Source organism: Ictidomys tridecemlineatus, chromosome 3 (genome assembly GCF_052094955.1).
Source record: "Ictidomys tridecemlineatus isolate mIctTri1 chromosome 3, mIctTri1.hap1, whole genome shotgun sequence".
Lineage (NCBI taxonomy): Eukaryota > Metazoa > Chordata > Mammalia > Rodentia > Sciuridae > Ictidomys > Ictidomys tridecemlineatus.
The window spans coordinates 123,186,862-123,213,667 of NC_135479.1; the positions used below are offsets into that span (position 1 = coordinate 123,186,862).

The 26,806-nt window shown below is 35.2% G+C and overlaps 1 protein-coding gene across 1 annotated transcript in view; it reads left to right on the forward strand.

Moving 5' to 3' along the window:
- Window positions 1-3,705: 3,705 nt before the first annotated feature.
- Pik3ca (phosphatidylinositol-4,5-bisphosphate 3-kinase catalytic subunit alpha) overlaps window positions 3,706-26,806 on the forward strand; it is an 80,097-nt gene continuing 56,996 nt past the window's right edge. The window contains exon 1 of the mRNA XM_078043686.1: window positions 3,706-3,843. The gene's annotated coding sequence lies outside the window, so the exon portion shown is untranslated. The remainder of the gene's footprint in view (window positions 3,844-26,806) is intronic.

The following is a 26,806-nucleotide window of genomic DNA, read 5'->3' on the forward strand; positions in this document are numbered from 1 at the left end:
CTAAGGTAAAGTCTAACAAACCTCAAAGGAATGCAAAATACATGTTCCAGCACACACACACACACACACACAAAAAGAACAAAACACCTAACATCATCATAAAAAAACACACAAAACAAACAAAAAAACAAACAAACAAACAAACTAAAAACCCTAGTTAAAAATCTAACTTAAAAATGAAGAATTGAAAAATAATATTTTAAAGATACCTTGGTGGGTTCAGTAGCAAAATAGATATCAAGAATCAGAAGTAAGTGACTTAGAAGATAGATTAACACAAAATATCCAGTAGAGACAGATATGAGGAACAATAAAGAGGAGAAAGTTGAAAAAATTAACAGTGCTTTAGAGCCATGTAGGACAATATCAAAACATCTAATATTTTGTCATTAGATTCCTGAAGAAAATTGGGGAAGAAAAAAATATTTGAAAAAATAATTGCTAAAAACTTTCCAAATTCGTTGAATTACATAAATTTATAAGCTCAGAAACTTAACAAACCCAAACAGAATAAATTATAGAAAATAACATCTAGAAATATAATTAAACCACTGAAAACCAAAAAAATTAAACCTTGAATTAATATAGAAAAAAAAAATGAATTGCATCCTATTTGAATGACCACAGACAGGTCCTGAAGATGATGAGTGAAAAGCGTTAAAGTATTGAGATAGAAAAAGAAAAAAAAAAAAATCCCTGTTACTCAGTCTTCTATAATCAGCTAAACTATCTCAGGAATTACAGTAAAATTAAAATGTTCTTAGAAAAATGAAAACTAATAAAATTTGTCAATGCTAAAGTTCTTTAGATTAAAGAGAAATGAGAATAGAAAGAGTATAGCAAAGGAGTGGTAAGAGACAATGGAAAGCATATATGGTTGCAAGCATTCTTTTGACATTTTATTTGAAATTGTATAATATTAACACAAGTAGACTTTGAACATTTATGTATAGTAGAACCCATGAAGCAACTACAAAAGAAGAAGGAGAAGAATAAAGAGGAGGAGGAGAAATATGTCTATCTCTCCAAAAGACAATATATAAAGTGTTTAAAAATGTTCAGCTATTTCAAAAGAAGGCAGAAAAGTAGGAACATTAAAACAAAAACATAGGGGACAAATAGAAATCAAATCACAAATAGTAAGCCTAAATCCTATACCAATAATTACAGTAAATGCAAATCATCTAAATACAGCAATTAAAAGGCAGAGATTGGAGGTTCTTTTAAAAAAGACAATATATGCTACCTACAGATAATCCACTTTAAATACACAAAAAAAGATAGGAGAAGATATAAAATGCAAACAAAATCAAAAGAAAGCTGGAGTGGCTATTTAACATGAGACAAAGTAGATTTCAAAAGAAGGATAGAGAATGTGGCTCAGTGGTAGAGTGCTTGCCTAGCACACACAAGGCCTTGAGTTTCATCCTCAGCACCACAAAAAAAAAAAAAAAAGAGGAAAAAATTGCAAACATTTCTTAAAATATGATGAAACATGTAAGACCAAGGATCACTAAAGAAGCTAAAGGCATAGACTGTGAATTAAGTAATAAATGCTATTCCACACCAATAAATACTTTCATGTACTTTTTAAGAGGACGCATTCTATCCCGTGTTTACTCCTAGTCTGGAGGAAGGCACTGGTCTTGCATGGGTATGTGGGGAAGGCTCACTGGAATCCATATACAGGTGTGTAAATTTTTCCTCTTCGTGGGCATTTCTTTCTTGAATTTTCTTTATCTGCTCCCCTAACATATCATCCAATCATTTCAATTGCAAAACGACAGTAAATAACATATATACAATCTGTCAGTCATTGCTTCACAACAGGTATGCATTCCAAAAAATCTTTAGGCAATTTTGTCATGGTGTGAATACATAAGAGTGCATTTACAGAAACTAAGATGACTACATCACTATATGATAAAAAAAAAAATGTCATACATTCAAGTACCAGATATGGCACTTTCTGCTTTTAAGACATGATTTTATAGCAAAAATCATATAATTAGCATCATTTTACTTATTAAAAATAAATTTTAGAAAGAAAAATTTCTTTGGCGCGAATTTTCCCCACCAAGCACTAGCTATTAGTATCTCCTAGAACTTTGTGCTTGAAAACACTACCTTAAGATTCTAAGATTTACCTTGACTATCATTTCAGTGTTGTTTTTAATTCTCTGCTCCTGAATAACACAATGTTCTGAAACTACTGAAAACACTAAGTCAAGAAAAATATCGAGAAACATAAAACCCTAGAGTGTGAGATGAAAACCAGTGCTTAGGAAGAAAGAAAAAACAGGAAATACAGAAATACACTCAAGTGAAACTATGACCACACAGAGGATTGGGTCTCATATAAGATTGGGTTACAAACATGTCGTGTTCAAGAAGACTGGTATTGGTCGGTTTTGCTTCGGATGCTGAGTAGACTGTAACATCTCTAGAGCCGGACATTGCCAAATCCTATGGCCTTAAAAATTCAAGGGGGATGAGACGCGGGAAAACTTTTATCTCAGACTTCTGATCACCGCTCCTACCCCTTTTTAATACAATAAAAGACCACTAGAGGGAGAAAACTCAGAGAACAGGAGCCTTAGCAGTAACCTCAAAAGATTCCATTACTGTACTCTCACACAAAAAGAATGCTTTGGTAAGCAACACCGAGACACCAAACACCCGGAATCTAGTCTATAGCCAACATAGCTTTTCTGAAGCTTGTTGACTGTACGTGGAAAACAAACAAACAAAAATTTTTCTGAATAGTCAAGACGAGAATCCTAAAAATTAACTCAAATTAGGAGAAAAAAAGAGCGGGGGCACAGTAAAGGGTCTTCCCAAAGCGAGTCAAAGGATTTCAGAGGCCTGTGGCAGTGCATTCTACCTTCGGGATGGGCTACAACCTAAACTAATGTTGGCAGAAGGACGCGCAGCAACTCTGTAATAAGCCTTCTTTACAGAATCGACAGTCACTTTTGGTTAGCCACTGACAGCGGAGGTTAGTCACCGAGCTCTCTTCGTTTTCCCCCAACTAATCTTTCCTCTATGGGCATAAAAATGAATAAACGCACTCGCTCCCAATAATCCTTTCTATACCTCTACCATAGCCTGCCCGTCGCTTGTAGAAACAAATATATGACACATACGCTGTCCTAGGATGACACAACACCCTCACTACTGCAGAAGACCAAGCATCAACAGATACACGCCAAAAACCCAGCTCCACTGACACCCCCACTCCGGGCGGAAAAGCATAGCGCAGGCGCAGTAGCACGCTGTTGGCCGCTTTGCCCACTTCCCCCGCCTCCTCGCCTCAATTTCACTTCCGTTCTGTTGCACATCTACTTCCGGGGCATTGCAGGCTCGGCCCCTCCTTAGCTCTAACCCTCCTCTGCCCGAGGGGGGGAGTCGAGGGGGTGGGGAAGAGTTCGTTGTTTGTTTACACGATGTGAGCGGAAAAAGAAACCAATAAAGTTTATTCTGGAAACAAAAGGAAAAAAAACAGGGGCGACAGAGAAAGGAGACGGGGGCGGGGGCGTGTGGCGGGGGCTAGCGAGAACAGCGAGCAAGAAGGAGAAAGCGGCAGTTCCGGTGCCGCCGCTGAGGTCTCGGGCTGCTGCTACCGCGGCCGCTGGGGCTGGGGCTGGGGCCGCCGGCGAGACAGGGCTCGGGCCCGGCCGGGCAGCTCCGGAGCGGCGGGGGAGAGGGGCCGGGAGGCGGGGGCCGTGCCGCCCGCTCTCCTCTCCCTCGGCGCCGCTGCCGCCGCCGCCGCCGCCGTCGCCGCCGCCTGCGGGGCTGGGACCCGATGCGGTTAGAGCCGCGGAACCTGGAGGAGCCCCGAGCGTGAGTATAGCGCGGACTGGCCGGGAGTGGCGCGATGGGGATGGGGACCGAGTGGGTGCCGGGGACTCCTGGGCGCGCCCGCTGTGTTGGGCGGGGGCTGCGGCCGGTCGTCTGCCAGCGTTGGCCCGCGGCAGAGTTCGCCTGCGATCGCCGCTCCCTCTGCCTCGTACGCCTCGCCTGCCCCTGGCCTCTCCCAGCTGCAGAGGCTAGGGCTCACCGCTGCCTCTCCTTTCTCCCTCCGGCCGCCGCCTCGCTCCTTGTTTCCTTCCTCTCCCATTTTTGGGGATGGGGCGGCTGGAGGCAGAGGAAGTGCACCCAGGGCCGCCGCCCCGGCCACAGTGGCTGGGTCTCGAGTGCCCCGCACGCCCACCCGGCCCGCGGGTGGCAGGGCTGCCGCGAGCACCGCGGCGTGAGGGAACTCTGAGCTCTTCAGAGGGGCTGTCACGCCCGAGTACTCTGGCCGCCCAGCCCGGCGACCCTGCATTCTCTCTTACTGGGTTTAAATCGCCCGGTAGGGGTATGGAAGGAAAACCTCCCCCCCCCCACCTCACAGTTCCCCTCCCACCCTTCCTTTCGAGGTTGTTTTTTCCTTTTAACCAGACAGTCAAACGTTTAGATCTTTCATTCATAGACCTGAGACATTGTCTCATGTGACTTGTGTCTTTACTAAGTCTTTTATGTGATGCCTGTTTCATAGCTCCTAAGTGGCTCAGAAAGATAGGGTAGCGCCCAGGATTGGGCTATGTAAACACCAGACGTTCAGCCAGTGTGTTTTGACCGCAGCTTGAGGGATTTATTTTAGGATGCTAGAGGAATAGTGGTGGTGGTGGCCAACCATGTTACTAGACTTGGGAATCAGAATCGAAAGCTATTTTCTTAGATGTCAGTAATTAGGGAACTGTTTACATAGTTATATAAAGGGTAAGGGGAGCACAACAAAAGGGGGCTTTGTAGAACAAGTCTGCATGTTCTTTAATGAATTAGAGTTGTGATTTCATCTTCATGAAGCTTCCTCATTCCACCACTGCGCCTTTGTGCACATGCAGGGCATGGATTTGTGGGACGATGTTTTGTATCATAGTTTGTGGAGGCCAGGGGGTAAAAATCCTAGAAAACTTGGATAGGTAAATTTCAGGTAATCGGGTGATTTTTTAACTGCGACTTCTGAACCACTTTCGACAGTGTTGATCGTATGTTTTCGTGCTTAGAAACTATGTTCTCTGAGTATTTGTTTACTTTGCACTGTACAGAATTCGCTTATGTGTCAGACTTATTCTAAGGAAGGTCCTGGAAAATACTTAAGATACCATGTTGCTAAATTAGTTTTGTTAATCAAAACACTTTGTTTTTTTACTAATGGACCCTCAAAGAACTACAGTGTAAGATTTTGTTAGCATGACTGTATATGTAAATTTTAAAAATTTTTAACTGAAGCATTGAATTCTGGTTGGTAGCATAGATCACCATCTAAACATCACATGTTCTGGAAAATTATAATTATCAGATTAACTGTTCTGCAATATCATCAGTCAAAATTATATCGAGAGCCGTGTGTGTGTGTGTGTGTGTGTGTGTGTGTGTGTGTGTGTGTGTGTATGTGTGTGTGTGTGTGTGTGTGTGTGTGTGTCTCCTAGTGCACAAATGTGTTCGGTGTTTTTTGTTTTTGTTTTTTTAAACTTATGGTTTGGGACAGTGTTTGGGGGGAAATAAATAACTTTACCCAAGTTACTTGTGTAGTTTTCAAAATAGAATGTTTTTCCGTTAAAATTACAAAATTGGTGATTGAAAGAATGGTAGCATGACAAAATAGAAATAACAACATGATGAAAATAAGAAAATAATGAATGTTAACATTTTATAATCGATTTAGTATGAATTGAAAGGCAGTCCTACCATTAGTAATTAAAGAATTTAAAATGAAACACATATAAATGCACAATAGTGATTTTATTTATCTAAATTTTTTTTTAATTAGGCTAATTGGATATAGCATTAAAGAAGTGCGGTTAAATACAAATAGTGTATGTAAACTGAAAATATACTCTATGAGAGTGTATATTCTCATGGAGCTAAATATATGTAATAGAAGAGCAGTGACTCTGCCTGGCTCTATGCAAGGAACAGTCCTGGAGGCAGAGCTTCCTTCCTGTCAGGATAAACTCCTCTCCATCCCAAATCAGTATTCCTTTAAAAAAATAATAATAAAATAAAAAACACCTATATTTAGAAATAAAAAACTTATGTGATATAAAGTAGAGCATAATAACTTTTTTTTTGCTTGAAAAGTTTACTTTGCAGCTTATTCCTCATTGTGCCCTTTACTAAATATTTTTAAACAATTGAGATTCTCATCATATAAAGGGCATTTGCTTTGTTGATCTGTTTATTTGAAGAGAGCTAACTTAGTCCCACTTGATCTCTTTAGCAACTAGAGTAGCATTAAAAGGATCAGTTCTCCATTTTATTTTTCTATAAATTCCAAAGTAGGGACAATTCTTCAAATGAAATGTGTTTCTAAAGCTTCATAAAAGGTTTCATCTCCAGTGAAACTATGATCTTAAAATTTATTCTATTTTAGAATCATAAGTCTTTGGATATTGTGGCTTATATTTTATTAGAACAATTGTCAAATACTGTAAAAGAAGTTTTTCTCTTGAGCTATATAACAATCCCATAGATGGGTATTACTATCCCTAGGAAATGATATTCTAATCTGAGGTCGGACAATTAGCAGGTGACAGAATCATTGACAAAAGTAATGTTTTCTTACTCCTTTCATTCTGGTATACTACCTCTAGTCAGCTCTAGCTCATTTTTAGAACTAGAGAAACTAGGACCCAGAGAGGTATAATTACTTAAGATCACCTTTTCTGTTTTGAAGTAATAAATATGCATATGTAATTCCCTTTATAGTTTAAGAGTGCTTTCCAATCCTAGCTATACCTTAGAATCATCTTGGGAACTTTAAAAAAAAAATACTAGAACCAGGTCATTCCTAGAAATTCTGATTTAATTGGTCTGAAAAGAAGTCCAGACATCTGTTTTGTTTGTTTTAAAGTTCTGGTAATTCTAATAGATTGTAAAGCCCTGATATTCAAGGACCTATATATGATTTGGTTCTTGCTTCTCTCTCTAGTTTCCTTTTACCTTGCTACTCCCATGGCGCCCCTGGCCTTTGCATGTTGTCGTGTACAAATGTTTGTCATGTACATGTTTGTCATGTACAAATTTCCTGAAATATTTGTGCACTCAATTATCCTCCCTTAACTATCTGACTTCTACTCATCTTTCATATCTACTCTGAAAAATCCAGCCTGGGTTAAGTGTCCCTGCTTCCTGTTCCCATGGCGTCTTATACTCTCACTGTCATATCATTGACCTCACTGCATTGTAATTGCCCATTTATTTGTCTGTATCCTTCACTAAGCTGTAAATTCCATGACAGGGACTCCTTTCTATCTTATATGTGGCTGTATTTTTATAGCCAATCGTGTCAGTACATTATAGGCTTTTGGTTAAATAAATAAATATTTTGGAGACAAGATTTCTGTCTACAATATGTGATAATTCATAAGTATCAATTAAATATTTATTCTTACCAAATACATTTAATATTTTTAGTCACTAAAATGTATAGCTTCAAATTGCCACACACATGAATTTCATTTGGAGACATTTGAGATGTTATAAATCATAACAAGAGTGACACTCTATCCCAGGCACAAACGCACACAGCCAAACACAAGAAGTGTTATTAGACACAGTACTGCACAGGAAATTGGGACATTTAAATTCAGATCCCCATTTCACCACAAACATTGTGTCTTTGGCAAATCTCATCCTTTTCAGGCTTCATCCTCATTTGTAACATAAAGGGATTATACTAAAATGTTCCACTTGGTTCTCAAAGATCTAGCCTTAAAATTCTGAGTACTAACAATATTAGCTTTGAAATCTGGTATGTCTTAGTTCAAAATCTGGTCCTTAAACTTACTGGCAGGATTTCCTAGTCTGTATAATGGGGGTAATTGCTACTCAATAATGTTGTCATTGATGAATTAAATAAGATCAAGTTAGTTCTTGACCTGGATCAGGTACTTAGTAATTGTTCATTTCTTTTCCCTTTAGGAGATGTGAAATATCATAAATAGGATTTAACTGGGATAAAATAAGATAGTTTATGTAATAAGTTCTGTTTTTCACCTTGCTAACTGCTAACACTGCAGGTGTGACTAGGGAGCAAAAACCACTTGACTTTTGGTTTCATTTTCTTAGAACCCTATTCTATTGCCAGACACCCTGATGTTGGTCATCTTGCTTAGGAGGTAATTAAACCTGGAAATTTGAACATGACAGGATAGCAAGTACCAAGCCGTTGGTATATGTATATAATGGGGGAGAGGAGAATTTAAATTGATGACCTTATACCACCTCCAAAGATAAGTAAAATCATACTTGATCATTCAAAAGAAGGACACAGATTAAAGTGATTCATAAAAAAAGACCCAGAGACTGGTGAAACCTCTGTTTATCAAGCCTTAAAATTTGGATACCATTATTAAGACATTTCCAAGCAATAAGGAAATATAGGAAAAAATGGTCTTCTGATTAGAGCCAGTTCCAGAAGATAGACACCAAAAGGGTTCCCATTGTCAGATTAGCAGTTGAAAGATATCAGCAAAGTTGCTGAATTTTTTTTCTATTTTCAAGCTATTCTTAGTTTTATATAGTGATTTTAGCCTTTATTTATTTGGTAATATTGAGAGCAATTTCATATAGAATGTATTTTTGCCTTGCTGAAGTTTGTTGTTATCAATATTGTTTCTCTATAAATTAAAATTACTTGCCTGAGTTTCCCTTTAAATTTATGTGAAAAGTGAATTTTATTAACACCTTTTTGGAAAAATACTGAAATAAAAATTTAAAACCATGGGTAGGAAATACTGAAGTATTAGGATGTAAAAGAGAAATAGACAACATATAGTGAAGTATAAGGTTCCAACTTGAAGACTGGAGGCTTCCATCAATCAAAATGGTCATTCAGGGCTGGGGCTGTAGCTCTGTGGTAGAGCACTTGCCTAGCATGTGTGAGGCACTGGATTTGATTCTCTGTACCACATATAAATAAATTAATTAAATTAAGGTCCATCAACTAAAAAATGTTTTACAGCTATATTTCTTATTCACATTTAAACCTTTATTATGTGAAACAGTTGATCCTAATTAAGGAATTTTTAAGTGTTTTTCTTCCCCTCCCCACCTATATAGTTTAGGGAGTTTAAAGTTAAAATACTCCAATGAAGAGTTTGTAATAAAGTGGTGGCTTAGAGCTATCCTTTTTTTTTTTTTTTTTTGACCAACATAGAACCATTGAGCATTCAACCATTGAGCCACATCCCAGACCTATTTTGTATTCTATTTAGAGACAAGGTGTCACTGAGTTGCTTAGGGCTTTACTAAATTGCTGAGCCTGGCTTTGAACTTGTGATCCTCCTGCCTCAGCCTCCTAGCCTCCGGGATTATAGGCATGTGCCACCACGCCCATCTGGCTTGGAGCTATCTTTTTCCTCAAACTTAATATTTCTCTAAATGAAGCTGTTTTATTATTATTAGCCAGCTCATGTCTAAATACTTGAGACAAAATTCCAATCCCAGACTGCTACTTTGTGTGTGTAGAATATATTTAGTAAAAAACAAAGAAGTCAGCATTGTGACATGAAAAAAAGTTGTATAGGATAGAATCATTGTGCTGTGATCATAACTCTTTCCTAACTCACCAGGAGTTAGAAAGATACAATGGTGTCTTATTAAGTATTGCAGAAATATAGGGCAGTTTTATAAAGGGGGTATTATGCATAGATGTTTGAATGTTGTGTTCATTCTTATATTCTCAGCTCCTAGCATGGTACCTGAATATAAGCATTTTTAAATAGATTTATATTGGAAATCAAAATACTTCCCTTATATTTCTATCAGTCGCTATATACTTTTTAAAAATTGTAAAAAAAAAAGGCAGTGAAAAATAAATTACTGCATACTAGTCTTAGTTGATTATTTATGAATATAAATTTGAAGTATATAAGGAATGCTTTTCTGTAAGTTGTTTACTAGTTGCATGTTTCTTTTGATATTTGGTAACTTTTTAAACTAAGATTTATAAGTGAAGGAGAGGCTTGTGTTATGTTGAAAAGAACATTGTATCAGATATCAGACAGTGTGGATTCTGTATACGGTTATTTACTAGCTATTTGGTCTTAGATCTTGACCTTGCAGGGCTTATTCCTCACCTACAAAATTTCTAAGGTTTTTTACAATTTCTAAACTCTATGAGACTTTTAGTATGTAAAGTCTGTTTCTGATTTCAGAGAATAAGCAAGCCACTCCCTGGAGGAAAGATAGTCTATATCAGTTTATTGTATTTTCAGAAGCTAAATTTTTTTTGTCTGCCTATTTGTACATTTTTGCATATTTTAAAGATTTTGTGTGAAATTCTATGTCAGACAAAGCTGATAATGGAAAAAAATAGAATGAAAGCTTTTTTCTATCTTTTTGAAACCATTAGTGACTTTGGAAAACCTAACTTTCTTCTGCAGGTATAGTCATTTTGCTTACTGGCACTAGGAACAGTCAAATGACTGACAACATTGAGAGTAGGTCATCACTCCCTCTACACTAACTTCCAGGGTTATGAAGGTCAGCAGACCTGTCATAGCACCCTTAATAGCCACTGGACATCTTCCTTGTTAAAGACTTCTAGGAAAATATGTCCATAATTCCCTTGAAAATCTATTGTACCACACAGTTTTCAGAGAACGTGTTGCAATTTTAAAAACATATTCCAGAGGCATAGTAAACTCTTTTTCTATGTCTGTCCTCAGAAAAAAATGTATGGAAAGATGACAAAAGTCATTGTCTTTGATCAAAAAGCATTGATGTTTATGCTGTTGATTTGTTGTTTTTATTATTGTTTAAATTACTTTCAACCTTTGAATATTTTTTTAACCAGCAAGCTGCTCAGGTAATGAGTTATTTTGAGTTATGTACTCATTTTTTAGCAAGCTAAGCAGATTTTTATGGCTTATTTTTCTTTGAGAGATCTTGCTTTTCTAAGTACTTTTCAAGATGGACTTATTACAGTTCTAGACCTGAAAGTACTATTGTATTTCAAAACAACTGACTGCCATTAACCTAAAAGTGAATTGTATTTTTTCCCTCTTAGGAAGTGAACTGGCTGGCAAGCTCAAAAACTTTGGAGTTTGTTTTTGTTTTGTTTGTTTGTTTGTTTTTGTTACTGGGGATTGAATTTGTTTTTGTTACTGGGGAGCTACATCATTCAACCCTTTTTATTTATAGTTTGAGACAGGGTCTCTCCAATTTGCTTGGGGCCTTGCTAAGTTACTGATGCTGGCCTTGAACTTGTGATACTCCTGCCACAGCCTCTCTAGCTGCTTGGATTGTAGGCATGTGCCACCACCTACATGCTGTAGTTTTTTGTTGTTGTTGCTTCTCAATCATCTAATCTGTGAATATAGATTTATAGACTATATCATCAAATGTAAAATCAGCATTAATGGGAAAAAATATTGAAATTGGGCACTACTTATAAACTTTAATCTGAAATGAAACCATACATGACAACAGAAAAAGAAAATAATTATATTTTGACACTTGTTATTTTTATGCTTATTAATAGCAATATCATTTTAAAGTTATTTTCCTTATGAAGGTTTTCTAAAAATCTAATGACTAACCCTCATAGGCACATCTTGAAGTATTTATGAAAGTAATGTTTGTATTCCTTTTTGTAACTATGTACTAGTTGTGAAAGTTGAACGTTACTTTTTAAAGCAGTATTTATACTTGTTTTGGTAATAACAATGGTAGTAAGACTCAGTGATTTACAGTATTAGTATTTTATAGTGTGGAAATTGGTTAGTTGTTTTTTTCTTCATTAGAGATGACCAACTCCTAGCTTTCTTGGTTTATATTAACAGGACCCCAGACTTCCTCAAAATCATTTTGGATAGATCTAATGTATAGCTACAAACATACAGCTACATGCATTATGCTCTTCGCTTGTTGAGTATAAGTATCAAATACATAAATTAGTACACTCTTACAACTATATTTTTCCCCCAACCAAAATTGGGGCAAGTAGTCAGATAACAGGAAAGAGTATTTGAAGTCTTACATAATCCACAAAGTACACTCAGTAGGCTTTTTAAATTTTCTTTTCCTTCTCCTAAATGTATATCAATGGTTAAGAGCATGTGCTTTGGAGCCAGACTATTGAGATTACTAGTTTCATAACTTTGTGCAAGTTATTTAACCTGTCTGGGTTAATTATTATCTGCGTGATGCATATTTTCTCATTTGTAAAAGAAAAGAATAATAACTAACTACATTATAATATTGTAATGATGACTGAATAATATGAAAGCGTTTAGGACAGTGTCTGGTATGTAGTACTCAATAAATATTTTTAAACTCCTTGACAGTAAGAATTATGTCATATTCAACAATTTATTTTGGAGCTTTCACATTATAGTAAATTGAATTCTATTTATTTTGAGAATTTAATAATGGATCCAGTGTCTATACAATGAATAATAAGGTTGCCTTCTGACAGGTTTAGAGTAGTCAGTCAGTTCTTCAGGGTTTTGTGTGTGAGTATGTTTGTAGTTACTGGTTTGTTTGTTTTGGTACTGGGGATTGAACCCATAGGTGCTTTATCACTGAGCTATGTCCCTCGCTCGCTTCTTTCTTTCTTTCTTTCTTTCTTTCTTTCTTTCTTTCTTTCTTTCTTTCTTTCTTTCTTTCTTTCTTTCTTTCTTTTAATATTTTGTTTTTAGCTGTAGATGGACACAATATCTTTATTTTTATTTATGTATTTTTATGTGGTGCTGAGGATTGAACCCAGGGCCTCATGCATGCTAGATAAGCATTCTACCACTGAGCTACAACCTCAGCCCCCCAGCCCTTTTTCTTTCTTAAGACAGGTCTCACTAAGTTTGAGACTGGCCTTTTGATCTCCTGAGTTGTAGGCGTGCATCACTGTGCCTGGCTCTTTACACAGTTCTCTTAAAACTTTTAAAATTCATTTTAGCTCTGGGAATCTGAATTGGATTTCATACGTAATACTTAGAAAAATTATCATTAGGAGATTTAACTTGATAGAAATGAAAAATTAATGGAAGGTATTAAGTAAAGAGGTCTGCATTTTTCACATCTATTCTGAACTTCCTATGGTTTGATTTTTCTCTGTCTACTCTTGAACTCTCAGAATCCCCAGCATATATCTTAATAATACTCTACCACTGGAGCAGTTCTTGTTTTGTGCTACTAGTTGTTTTCTTTTCCTGACTTTCTTTGGGCACTAAAGACAATACTCATGTCATACTGTTGCACAGTAGGTGTATGATGTTGCTTTTATACAGTTCTCATGTTCTTTTTAAAAGCTGCTTGTACTTATTTATTCCACTAGCTGTAAAGTCAATATTAAAGGTTTTTACTTTATGGTGTATATAATTTTGGTTGTTATACAGTGCATATTGACTGGACTGCATACAAATTTTACACTTTATTAATGTGAAAATAAGGAATGCAGCCATGAGTTTTGATTATTAACTTGAGTACAGCCTTTAAGTTTTTGCCTTTGATAATTAAAATAGCTTACTGGTGCCACTGATACAAGTTTCTATGGCATTGTTACTTGGTTTCAGTTCTGTTGTTGGTACTTTATGTAAATGAGACTATTAGCTCATATTTAAGTTTATAGTAAACATGTTTATTACATATATGGATATATATGACTATTATATATGTGTGTATATGTATGTTTTCTTACCTTACACTTTTTAGCAATTTTGGCTAGTGTTCTTTTGATGGTTTTTTTTTTAGGTGTACATGACAGTACAATGTATTTTGACATATTATACATATATGGAGTGTAACTTTTATATGTGTTATAAAATATACACATACATATATATACATACACATACACACACACTTTTTTTTAGTTGTTTAGTTTTTTGGTGTTAAGTTGACGGATCTTTATTTTATTCATTAATTTATATGCAGCACTGAAAATCAAACCCAGTGCCTCACACATGCTAAGCAAGCACTCTACCACTGAACCACAATCCCAGCCCATAGATCTCATTGTTATAGTTGTACATGATGTGGCATTTCACTGGTTGTGAATTCATGTGTGAACATAGAAAAGTTATATCTAGTTCATTCTACTATCTTTTCTATTTCCATCCTCCTTCCCTTCCCTTCATTCCCCTTTGTCTAATCCAATGAACTAATCCACATATCAGAACATTCAGACTTTGGTTTTGGGGGATTGGCTTATTACACTTATCATAAAAGTCTCCAGTTCCATCCATTTGCTGGCAAATGCTATAGTTTCATTCTTCTTTATGACTGAATAATAGTCTATTGTACATACATACCACTTTTTCTTTATCCCTTCATCTGTTGAAGAGCACCTAGGCTGGTTCCATAGCATAGCTTTTGTGAATTGAGCTTCTATAAATATTGATGTGGCTTTGTCAGTGTACTATGCACTTTTCACATCCTTTGGTATAAAGTGAGGAGTGGGATAACTGGGCCAAATGGTGGTTCCATTCCAGGTTTTCTAAGGAATCTCCATACTGCTTTCCAGTATAGTGATTGCATCAATTTTCAGTCCCACCAGCAATGTATCAGTGAACCTTTTCCCACACAACCTTCTCCCACACATTTTACTTGTATTCTTGATAATTGCCATTCTGACTAGAGTGAGAAAGAAACTCAATGTAGTTTTAATTTGCATTTCTCTAAGGGCTAGAGATGTTGAACATTTTTTCATATATTTGTTGACCATTCATATTTCTTCTGTGACGTGTCTGTTCAGTTCGTTTGCCCATTTATTGATTGGGTTATTTGTTTTTCTGGTGTTAAGTTTTTGAGTTCTTTGTATATCCTGGAGATTAGTGCTATATCTGAGTTGTTGGTGGCAAATATTTTTTTTCTCATTCTAAAGACTCTCTCTTTATGTTCTTGTTTCCTTTGCTGTGAAAAAGCTTTTTAGTTTCATCCCATTTGTTAATTCTTGATTTAATTCTTGCACTCTAGTAGTGCTGTTGAAGAAGTTTGTTCCTGAGCCAATATGATAGAGAATTGGGTCTGCTTTTTATTCTAGTAGGTGCAGGATCTCTGGTCTAATGCCTGTGTCCTTGATCCACTTTCAGTTGCTTTGTGCAGGGTGAGAGCTAGGGATTCAGTTTTAATCTACTACATATGGATTACCAATTTTCCCAGCACCATTTGTTGAAGAAGCTATCTTTTCTCCAATGTATGTTTATGGCATCTTTGACTAGTATAAGATGACTGTATTTGTGTGGGTTTGTCTCTTTGCCTTCTGTTCCATTGGTATTCATGTCCATTTTGGTGCCAATACCATACTGTTTTTGTTACTATATCTCTAATATAATTTAAAGTCTGGCATTGTGATGCCTCCTCTTATCATTTTTCTTGCTAAAGATTGTTTTGGCTATTCTAGGCCTCTTATTTTTCCAAATGAATTTTACAACTGCCTTTTCTATTTCTATGAGGAACATCATTGGAATTTTAGTAGGAATTGCATTAAATCTGTATAGCACTTTTGGTAGTGTGGCCATTTTGACAATATTAATTCTGCCTATCTAAGAACGTGGGAGATCTTTTCATTTTCTAAGGTCTTCTTCAATTTCTTTCTTTAGTGTTCTGTTGTTTTTATTGTAGAGGTCTTTTACCTCTTTTGTTAGATTGATCCCCAAGTATTTTATTTATTTATTTATTTTTGAGGCTATTGTGAATGGGATAGTTTTCTTGATTTCTCTTTCACCTGATTTGTCATTGGTGTGTAGGAATGCAATTGATTATGGGTGTTAATTTTATAACCTGCCTCTTTGCTAAATTCATTTATGAGTTCTCGAAGCTTTCTGGTAGAGTTTTGGGGGTCTTGTAAATATGGAATCATGTCATCGGCAAATAGGGATAGTTTGAGCTCTTCTTTTCCTGTTCATATCCCTTTAATTTGTTTGTTGACAAATTTCTCTGGCTAGGGTTTCAAGCACTATGTTGAACAGGAGTGGTAGAAAAGGGCACCCCTGTATTGTTCCAGATTTTAGAGGGAATACTTTGGCTAGTGTTCTTGATGTTCACAGTAACTCATTCTTCTCAAGTTCATGATCCCATAATATATATCTTTCATAATCCAGGATAATTATAAAACCCACAGGCTTTTAAAAACTATGTAAAATGTTTTTGTTATTACTTTACATGAGATTGCTTCAGAAAGCATCAGTAGTTTTAGGCAATAATTGTTCAAAAATTTACATTGTTATTTGACTTATTTATTTATTTTATTTAAGTTGTTGATGGGCCTTGATTTTATTCATTTATTTATATGTGGTGCTGAAAATCGAACCCAGTGCCTCACCCATGCCAGGCAAGTGCTCTGCCAATGAGCCACAACCCCAGCCCCCATTGTTATTTGCTTTTAAGAATGATTTTTATTAAGCAAATTTCCAAGTAAAACTATAGAATCTTATTGCATAATAAAACTATAGTGGTGCATGCCTGTAATCCCAATGGCTTGGGAGGCTGGGGCAAGAGGATCACAAGTTCAAAGCCAGCCTCAGCAACTTAGCAAGACCCTGTCTCTGAATTAAAAAGGGAGGGAGCTGGGCATTTGGCTCAGTGGCTAAGCACCCCTGGCTTCAATGTCTGGTAACCACCCTATCCCCCCCACTTCTCCCCTCTCCCATAAAACCAAACTATAGAATTTTGTGTCCTCTTTCTGAGGTGGTATGCACAATAAAAAAATAACATGACTTTGGACTGCCCTAGTACTTATCAAGAGTTTTTTCCCATATTATAGAATTACGACTAATCTAGGCATTGAAGTTAGAAATTAATAACTTGCATTTGAACGTCATCACAAAGAGTTATATCTAAAAAGCTATGTGAGAAAATTTTCTTGATTTTTGTGAGTATATTACTGAGTATATTTTGAGTCCCCTCAAACCCAAACTTTAATATGAATCTGAGGAAGGAAAATATCATGAGTATTTAAATTAAAGGATTATTTCCCTTACTCCTCATAATAATACTTGAAAACACATGTAGTCTCTCCATTTCAAAGATTAGGAAACTGAAGTCCCACATCAGTACATAGGAATCCCATCACATTTAATTTACAGGAAATCATCTGCATATACTCAAACATATGACAAAAAATAATTTAAGTATTATAATCGCATTCTACTAGTGAGCTTTTGCTTCAAAGTAGACATGAATTTGCTGTCCCATCAGTTTGTCTTATTGCCTAGGTATGAACATCTCACTGTGTTGAATGTGATTCTGTTACCAAGACATGTAATGTTCATACAACATGACTTCTGTTACACAGCCCAAAGTGCTCAATCAAAGAAACAGCAGTTTGTTCCTGGAAGAGAAATTGCTATTTAGGCTTGCTCAACCATTTTGTTTGTCTCCTAGGTGGCCTGCAGATATATGCCTCTAACAAGCTATCATCCGTGCATGTATATTCCCTTTGATACACACACCTTCACTCATGCATAAACCCACACCCTTTTAAATACATATATTTCATATACATCACATGTAACTTTGTTGTTGCTGTATATACATTGTGTCTTTGTACAAAATATTTGTGTACAAAGTAGTATTCAAAAACCTTATACATCTACTTTATGGGTGATTTAACAGATTTTTCAAGGAGAAAGTTGACCCTAAATATGCACCGACTGTATTTGCACAATCTCATTTCTAGAATGTAATACCCTGAAAATATCTCTTTCAGTCACTAGCCATTCACTAACAAATTTTCAGGCTTCTAAAACAGAGGTAGTTTGTTCAGTGTCACATAATTAGTAGACGGGTTAGTATTCTGGTTCTGGTCTAGAATCATAGCAAGTCTCATTAATACATCAAACCTTCCTCCCTCCCCCTCCCCCTCCCCCCCCCCGTTTTGGAGAGATCATGTCTTCTTGGCCCCCTATTCATGTCTTTGATCAGCAAGCAAAAATGGCACATAGTGGCTTTTCTCTTTACAAACCACACAGTTTAGATAAGACATAAACTGGGTATATGCATGAAGGGAATGAATATCATCTAAGGAAGTAAGAATAACTTATAGATTTGTCACATTATTTACATTTTCTGTCTTTAGTCTGTTTCTCTAGACAAAGGAATTAGCAGCACTGCACTCAGTGATTTCATATAATAAGTTCTGCCTGGTAGTGTTGAGGGTTTTTTGTTTTAAGCAAATCCGTAAACTTAAGAATAGGCAGGAAAGAGAATCATAAATAATGGAAGATCTAGTAGTCACCGGATGAAATGTTGTGAGATATTTACAATTTCTAATATTCTATTTCCATTTTGTTATAATATGACTCAAGACTATTCCATCTGGGGAATGAAGCAGATTTTTCTAAAGTGCCTTTGAAATTTGGGCTGAGAAAATATTGTCGTTCTGTGTATATTTATATTTTTAAAAATAAGTAATTGAATTTATCCTATTTATTCAATATACCTCATGCTTGGCAGTATGCTAGACCCTTGATGAACAACACAAATATAGTCTGTGGATATAAGAGTCAACATTTTCCTTGAAAAAATCTCTTCAGTCACTCACAGCCAGGTATGGTGCTGTACATCTATAATAAAGTGACTCAGGAGGCTGAGGCAGGAGGATCACAAGTTCAGAGCCAGCCTCAGTGAGGCTCTAAGCAATTTAGTGAGATACTATCTCAAAATTTAAAAAAGGGCTAGGGACATGGCTCAGTTGTTAAGTGCCCCTGGATTCAGTTCTTAGTACCATAAATTAATTAATTAGATAAAGTATTTTTAAATCACTCACAAAATACAATGTACATGGATTTTATATACAGTATTATACAGAAATGTTTTTGTACCAAGATATGTATACTTAATAATCTTAAATGCGTAAGTTACCATTATACATTATATTCATGCACTGAAAAGGCACACTGTACCCCACAAATATGTACAGTCACCATGTGTCAATCAATTAAAAGTAAAGAATTATACAGGCCTGTAATTCCATCAACTTGGGAGGCTGAGGCAGGAAGATCACAAGTTTGAAGTCAACTTCAGCCACTTATATATATAGCTCAGGGGTAAATCACCGCTGGATTCATTACCCAGTACCAAAACAATAAAGGGGAAGGAAGGATTATAGAAAAAATCATGATAAAGTTATATATACAATATGTAAAATAGTTATAGTATTTAAGAGGATGTGGGTTTCTGTGTGAGGTGTACATCTGTGTATCACAGAAAATACACATGAACAGAAACTAATTTGTGGTTATATTAAGCCATTTTTGCATTGTTAGTAAATTTTACTTGGTAATCATAAAATATACCCAATATACTATTAAATTATTTTTGCTCCTATTTTACTTAGAATTGCCATGTTGTATGATCTAGGTACAGTTTGTATCAATACAGGAAGATATGAATTATAAAGAAGAGGATACTGAAAAAAAACAATATAGTTCCCATTTTTGGTGTAATATGATTGCCTTCCTAGAAAAACCAGGAAATTATTGGAGGGAATAAGAAAAAGTTTGGAAATCAGTAGTTCTCCTTTGATAGCAAATATAATAGAAAATCGTTTATAACAGAATTTTAAAAATTGTAGTGGTGAAGAATTCATGAATCTTTGTGAAGAAACCTAAAAATTTTTATTGGAACACTGTGGGTTAGGGAGAGAAATATCATGTCCCTGAATGGGAAATTCAAAATACCATTTTTTCTCATTAATTTATAAGTATATAACATAATTCTCTTTAAAAAAATGTTTGAGAAATTAACAAGATAATTATTAATTTTGAGAGACTAAAACAGATGAAAGTGAGATAACTTTTGACGAAAAAACCAAGACCATTGACAGAAAGCTCACCCTATAGCCCTATCAAAAATCAAAATAGAATGAAAAATTAGAGTAAATAAGAGTTTGAGACTGGCATAAGCATTGATAGAAAAAATTGATAAAAGGGAATAGAGATCCTAGAAACAGAAACCCTGTATATGAGAAAAGTATCATAAGAAATCAGGAGGACAAGGGCATGGTGGTGCATGCCTATAATCCCAGTGACTCAGGAGGCTGAGAAAGGAGGATCACAGTTAAAGCCACACTCAGCAATTTAGCGAGACCCTGTCTCAAAATTAAAAAAAAAAAAAAATGTGTGAGCATGTGGTTCAGTGGGTAAGTGTTTCAGGGTTCGATCCCTGGGACAGAAAGAAAGAGGGAGGAAGGGAGAGTGGGAGGGAGGGAGGAATGGAGGAGAAAGAAAAGAAATGGGAGACTTAAAAATGTTTTGGGGGAGTGTCAGATATTTAGAAAAATGAAGTTACTTGAATCTTTATCTCATATACCAAAATAAAGTGTAGGTAGATTAAAGAGTCAAATGAAAAAGTAAATATCCTTATATTAGTGTTTTTTAAAGTTAGGAGTTATTTTGGGGTTTTTGTTGTGTGTGTGTGTGTATATTTTTTAAAAAATTTTGGTTCCAGGCATTGAACCTAGGGGTGCTTAACCACTGAGCCACATCCCCATCCTTTTATTATTATTATTATTATTTTTTTTTTTTAATTTCGGGACAGGATCTTACTAAGTTGCTTAGAGCCTTGCTAAATTGCTTAGCCTAGCTTTGAGCTTGTGGTCCTCCTGCCTTAGCTTCCGAGTTGCTGGGATTATAGGCATGTGCCACCATGTCTGGCTCATTTTAAAAAGATATTTATCTGAATTGGAAGTACTTACAACGGGAAATTTCATTGTATTTGCCTGTTAAAACAGTGACAGTCTCTTTTTGCACTCCCATGCAAATGAACAAATTAAAAGATGTGCAAAGCAGGTTAGAATTCCCATAAAAATGCAACAGACAGATGTTCATCTATAATTTTAAAGTATAAATACTTTCAGAAGTACCAGTTCTTTATAGACAAAAGAGCAAAAACTGAGAAGATGGGCTCATTTGCTAATGAGGAAATACCATCGTATAAGAAATGTTTTTCCCCAACAGGTAATTAAAGAAGTAGAATTTTAAAATATATTGATATGATATTTTTACTTTTTGAATTAACAAGAATATTTTTCTAATAGTGTTTACAATCAAAGAGTACCATAAAATGTGCTTGCTCATTTAATTCCATTGATTGCCTACATCGGTTCAACTCTTTTGGAAACCAAGTGGGCAATTTTTAGGCCTTTAAAATTAGCATACCTTTTGACCTAGTAATCCTATTTACATCATTATATAAGCAGTAATTTATGACTGCTTAAGTATTTAACACAGAAATTGTATTACATCTTCCATAGAATTAGGTAGTCATAGAAAATGTGTTTATGAAGCATTTACAATAATTTAAGGAAGTGTTTTTGAAGTGAATAAAGGAAGATACCAAAATATATCCACTATATGAGTACAGCTATACAAAGGAAGAAACCAAAAAATATAAGCAGAAAAGAACTTTAAAAGAATATACCAAAAATGTTGATAATGGAGGGGCCGGGTTTGTGGCTCAGAGGAAAAGCTCTCACTTAGCATGTGTGGGGCACCAGGTTTGATCCTCAGCACCACATTAAAAAAAAAAAAAAACTAAATAAAGGTATTGTGTCCACCTACAACTAAAAAGAATAAATGTTTAAAAAATGCTGATAATGGTTGTCTTAGGCATATTTTCACTCAGTTTTGTTCATTCATTTAATGTGCTGTATTTCCATTACATATAGGGCAGTCTTGTGCTCATAATAGGCACTTCAGTCAGCTTAAAGTGAATGAACTTCTATAACATTCATAGTTTACTTTCTCACTGAAAAGAATACAGTATAATTTGCATCTGTTAAGTGTAATAAGTACTCTAGAAAGTAATCTTGTTAATAATACTTAACATTTAAATTTTGGTTTTGGAGTGTTTTCACAATCATCTCACCATTCCCACCCCCTATTTATTTACTTTTTTCAAAGTGCTGAATATCAAACCCAGGGTCTTTCACTTGCTGGACAAGCATTCTATTCTTGTGCTGTAGCCCCACCTTTTTTGTGACCTTTTTCTGTTCTAATATAACAACATCATTACTTACTTAAGAAAATCCTGCTAATCTTGACTCTGTTTTCCTTGACTTGCAAATCCAACTGATCACCAGATTTTAGGTATTCTTTCTTAAAAATGTCTCTGGATTTTATCTTTATCTTTTCTCATAATCACTCCCTTGGTTTAGTCCTTTCCTATATCACTGAAGTATCCCAACCAGTCTGTACATTTTGTTATCTCTTTTATACTTTTCACACTGCTGCCAAAATTATTAAACAAGTAAATAGCTAGCAGAATTTTATGTATGTGCTGTAAGAAATAAGCTTTAAGAAAGAAAGCCAGGGAGAGACTGGCATGGCTTCTATACTGTGCTACAGTGATCACTCTAAAAGACAAAATTGATCTGCTTAAAGCTTCTTAATTCCTTATGGCCTATATTGCTCCTTCTCAAACTTGGAATTTATGAGAATCACCTAGAGAACTTTTTAAAATACAAATTCCCTGGGTCTTAGAAATTCTAATTCAGTGGATCTATAGCCTGAGAACCTGAATTTTAATAAGTGTTTCCTTTTATGATCTTAAGTACATGAGGACAAGTTTTTAGGGACACTGACCTTGGGATGAAGTGAATCCTGATTAATTTACTATAATGCCCCTCACAAATTGGCATCAGCCCACTTTTTTATAGTCATTTTCTGCACTTTCCTCTCACATAACACCATATAATCTAGCCACTGTGAACCACCTCAGACCCACCTAGATCTTTCAGAACTTCTGTCTGCTTAGAGACCCCTTTGCTATGGCTGTTCCTGCCCAGTAACTTGTTGACCTGGCAGCAAACACTCTTCAGTTTTTATGTGATCTGTGTAAGGTCTTCCTCTATACACTCACAGGCAGACTCCATCTCTTCCTCCTCTGTCACCACTATTTATTACAACTACATGTGTTAAATTATGCTTACTTATTTACATATTTTCCTCATGAGCCTGAAGGCCTCTTGATTGTGAGGGATGCTACTTTATTTATCTTAGACCTCTAGCATAATCCTGGCACATAGTAACTGCACAGTGAATATTTTTTCACGTGATTAGCAATTCAGTAAAGAAGGCAAGGGAGAAGTGAATTGTCTCATTTTCCATTGAGAACAATGGGCTTTTGAGAAATTATGAACTTGTCAGCCGTTATCCAGCTTTTTTTTTTTTAATCTTTTCAGGAAGTCTGTAATAGCACAATTACACCCCTTTTTTTAACATTTTGTGGCTGACATGTAACTGATCCATCATGTTTAAGGGAGAAGGTGTTTATTAAACTTTTTCATCATATTCACATTTTATAAATTAATGCCCATCCCTCCAGGACAAGAGCTGATTGCTCAATATTAAGCTGTGAGTATCTCACTTTCACATTCAACCTCCTGCATTCAGCTTTGTGCTGTTTATTTGTATCCTCTGCAGAAAACATATTGTGGGATGTCCACAAACACTTGTTTAATTAAATCAAACTGATACTTATATAGGGAACATTCGGCAACAAAACAAAAAGCTTTGTTATGTATAAGTATTCAGTTGGGTTTCCAAAGTAGTTTTGAAAGCTCAGTTTCCAAAGTTTAGATGTGGTTAGCCTTGCCGTAGACTTCTTTCTTAAGGTGTTGATGGAAGTCAGTGACCAGCTGCAAAGTTCTGATTCTGTATGCCATAGAATACATGTAGCTAGGGTTGAAACCAAATGTTAGCAATGAAATATTTAGTCCCAACTGTTCTTTTAAAAGAAACATTTTGGATAATTAGAGTCATCTTGTAATGTACTTATACCCAGCTGTCAGCTTTTTAATTTTTCTGCCAATATTTCTGGAACTGAAACCAAGAAAATGAAAGTTGGGGTGCCATGCTTTGAAATAAACTAAACACTTGGAAAACTGTTATATCTTAGAAGATTTCCAAAGTTTCTCAGTGCCTTTAAAGATTTTTCTCAAAAGTAGATATCTAATAATCATCCCCAATATTAAACTGAAATATATACTTTAGTAAATGATAGCTTTTGAAAAGTAGAAAATTGCCTCTATTAGGAGTCAGTAGACTTGAGGATTATTTAAGTAAATTTGAGCATTCTAATTCTAGTTTTGAAATTATCTGCTACTCTTTCTCAATTTTGTTACCATGTTTAATCAACATCTCACTGTCCTTCTATTCTCCGTTTCTTTAGTTTTTGTTATCTTTCTACTTTCTACTTTTTCTACTTTTGTTATTTTTCTACTTTATATTCAATTTCATTTCCTGTCACATTGGCTTTCAGAAATATTCCTGATTTCTTCCTGTCAAGTCTTCTCCCACCCTTCCACAAGAAGTATATCCTTTTTACATTGTCAAGTAACAATAACATTTACATTCTGTTGCATGCCCATACTGAAATCCTCTTATATTTTGACTATAGGTGAATTTTAATAGTTGAAACTAATAGTATCCATATGATTATGAAAACTTGTTTCACTTTACAACCAAGTGAACTGTTGTGGTTAGAATTCTTTGAATCCATGTTCAGCATCACAAAAAATATTCTTAGCATTCAGGTCACATGGTTTTGTCTTTTCATATACTCCAAATATTTCTCAAAATTGTACTGTTTTCTTCATTTTAGGTAGGATTTTATTATATATTTCTTGTTGTTTCCTCCTGACTTTTTAATTGTCTTCCTTTTTTTCTTATTGTGAGATTCTTCACATCTTTAGTGCTGTCTGACTCCTCAGGTCTTTCATCTGTTGCTTAGAATCTGTTGAATTATTTTTCCTGAACACTTTCTAGTTTGGCCATGGATTTTGGTTTCTAGTTTGGGCTTATTACGTTTTATGATTAATCAATGTAAAACTATTCCAGGATTGCCTTTTCTAAATTATTTGGCCATTGGGCCAGTATGTGATATTTTACTCTTTCTTGACTCACCTTTACTAATAATTATTCAATTAAGTGCTTTAGAATTGGATCTGGGAAAGTAAAGCGTTGAGAACCTAATTGTCTGGAAATATCTTTACCTTTTTTTTTTTTTTTTGCATGATAGTTTCCAGGGTATGAAATTCCTGGTCAATTATTTTCCAACAGATTTTCATTACTGCATAGTTTTGTACTTCTGTTATTGATGAGATTAGTGTTGTTGGTCTGATGATTTGTTCCTTTGCTTTTTACCTGTTCCCCTATCCCCTGAATATTTTTAGTCTCTTTCTCATTTATTGTTCTGTATAGATTCTTCTTTTTCTTAGCATTCTTCTTAGTGGCCCTTTGATCCGAAACATGTCTCTTCGACTCTGAAATGTTTTTCTTTATGTCTTTATTGCCCCTTCTTCCATTTTTTTCTTATTTCATAACTCCAGGAAATATAAGGACTTGGTTATTGGACCTTCATGATTCATCACAGCCTTTTCTTTGCTTATGTCTTGCAGTGTTCTAGCAGGTTGTGTGTGTGTGTGTATGTGTGTGTGTGTGTGTGTGTCTAATTTTACAAATCTGGTAGGTGACATGCTATATCATTTAATTTGAATTTTGATTATGAATAAAGATTTGCAGTTTTTTAATTTATTATTTTTTATTTTATTTGTTCTAATTAGTTATTACATGACAGCAAAGTGCGTTTCATTTCATTGTACACAAATGGAGCACGACTTTTCATTACTCTGGTTGTACACGATGTCGAGTCACACTATTTGTGCAGTCATACATGTACCTAAGGTAATGATGTTCTTCTCATTCCACATCTTTAAAGTGTGTAGTTTTGGGGGCTGGGGCTGGGGGTGGGGCTGGGGCTCAGAAGTAGTGCACTTGCCTGGCATGTATGAGGCACTGGGTTCACTTATCAGCACTGTGTATGTATAAATACAAAAAATAAAGGTCTATCAACAACTAAAAAAAATTTTTTTAAAAGATGTGCAGTTTTTAATTGGTCATTTACATTACTTTTTCTATGAATTCTCAATTCATGTGCTTTTTTTAAAAATTGTAGGTAGACACAATAACCTTTATTTTTTTATTTTTATTTGATGCTGAGGATCAAAACCAATACCTCCACATGCTAGGCAGGCACTCAAACACTGAGCCACAATCCCAGCTCCTATTTTGTGCATTTTTAATTAGGTCCTTACTATTTACTCAGTAGAGATTTCTCCCTTCATAAGTGAACATGAAGATCACACAATTTTTACTAGTTCCTCTTCTGGTTTTGTTTATGATAGTTTCCCCTTACATAAAGGAGTTCTTATTGTATAGTTGCATTTATCAGTCTTCTTTTTACTGCATTGTTACTTAGAAAGGACTTTTTCATACATTATGAAAAGAATCATCTCATATTTTCTTATAGAATTTTTATGAATTTGCTTTTATGTAGTTTTATCATTTAAGTAGGTTTTGGTTTCATGTATAAATTAAAAACCCATCCTTACATTTTAAGTGTCTAGCTATTCTAAAAGGTATTTTTCCTGTTGATTTGAAATTATCTTTATCATATATGTGTCTGTTTTTAAATTTTCTGTTGTAGTTTATTAAGCTGATATTTCATAAGCTGTATCTTATCATTGTACTTATTTTAGTTTTATGATATGTCTTAATATCTGTTAGGACTAGACCTTTCTCTTCTCCTACTTACTCCCTTACTCTAATTTTTCTTGAGTTTCCTGCAGATTTTTTAACATTATAGTCAGCATGTTTAATTCTACACATATGAAACACAAACACACTGGAATTTTATTGGAATTATATCAACTGTACAGGTCATATAAAGAAGTATTGAATCTTTGTGAGTGTATATCTTTCTGCCAAGAATGTGGTGTTTTTTTTTTTTCATTTCTTCAAGTATTTATTTG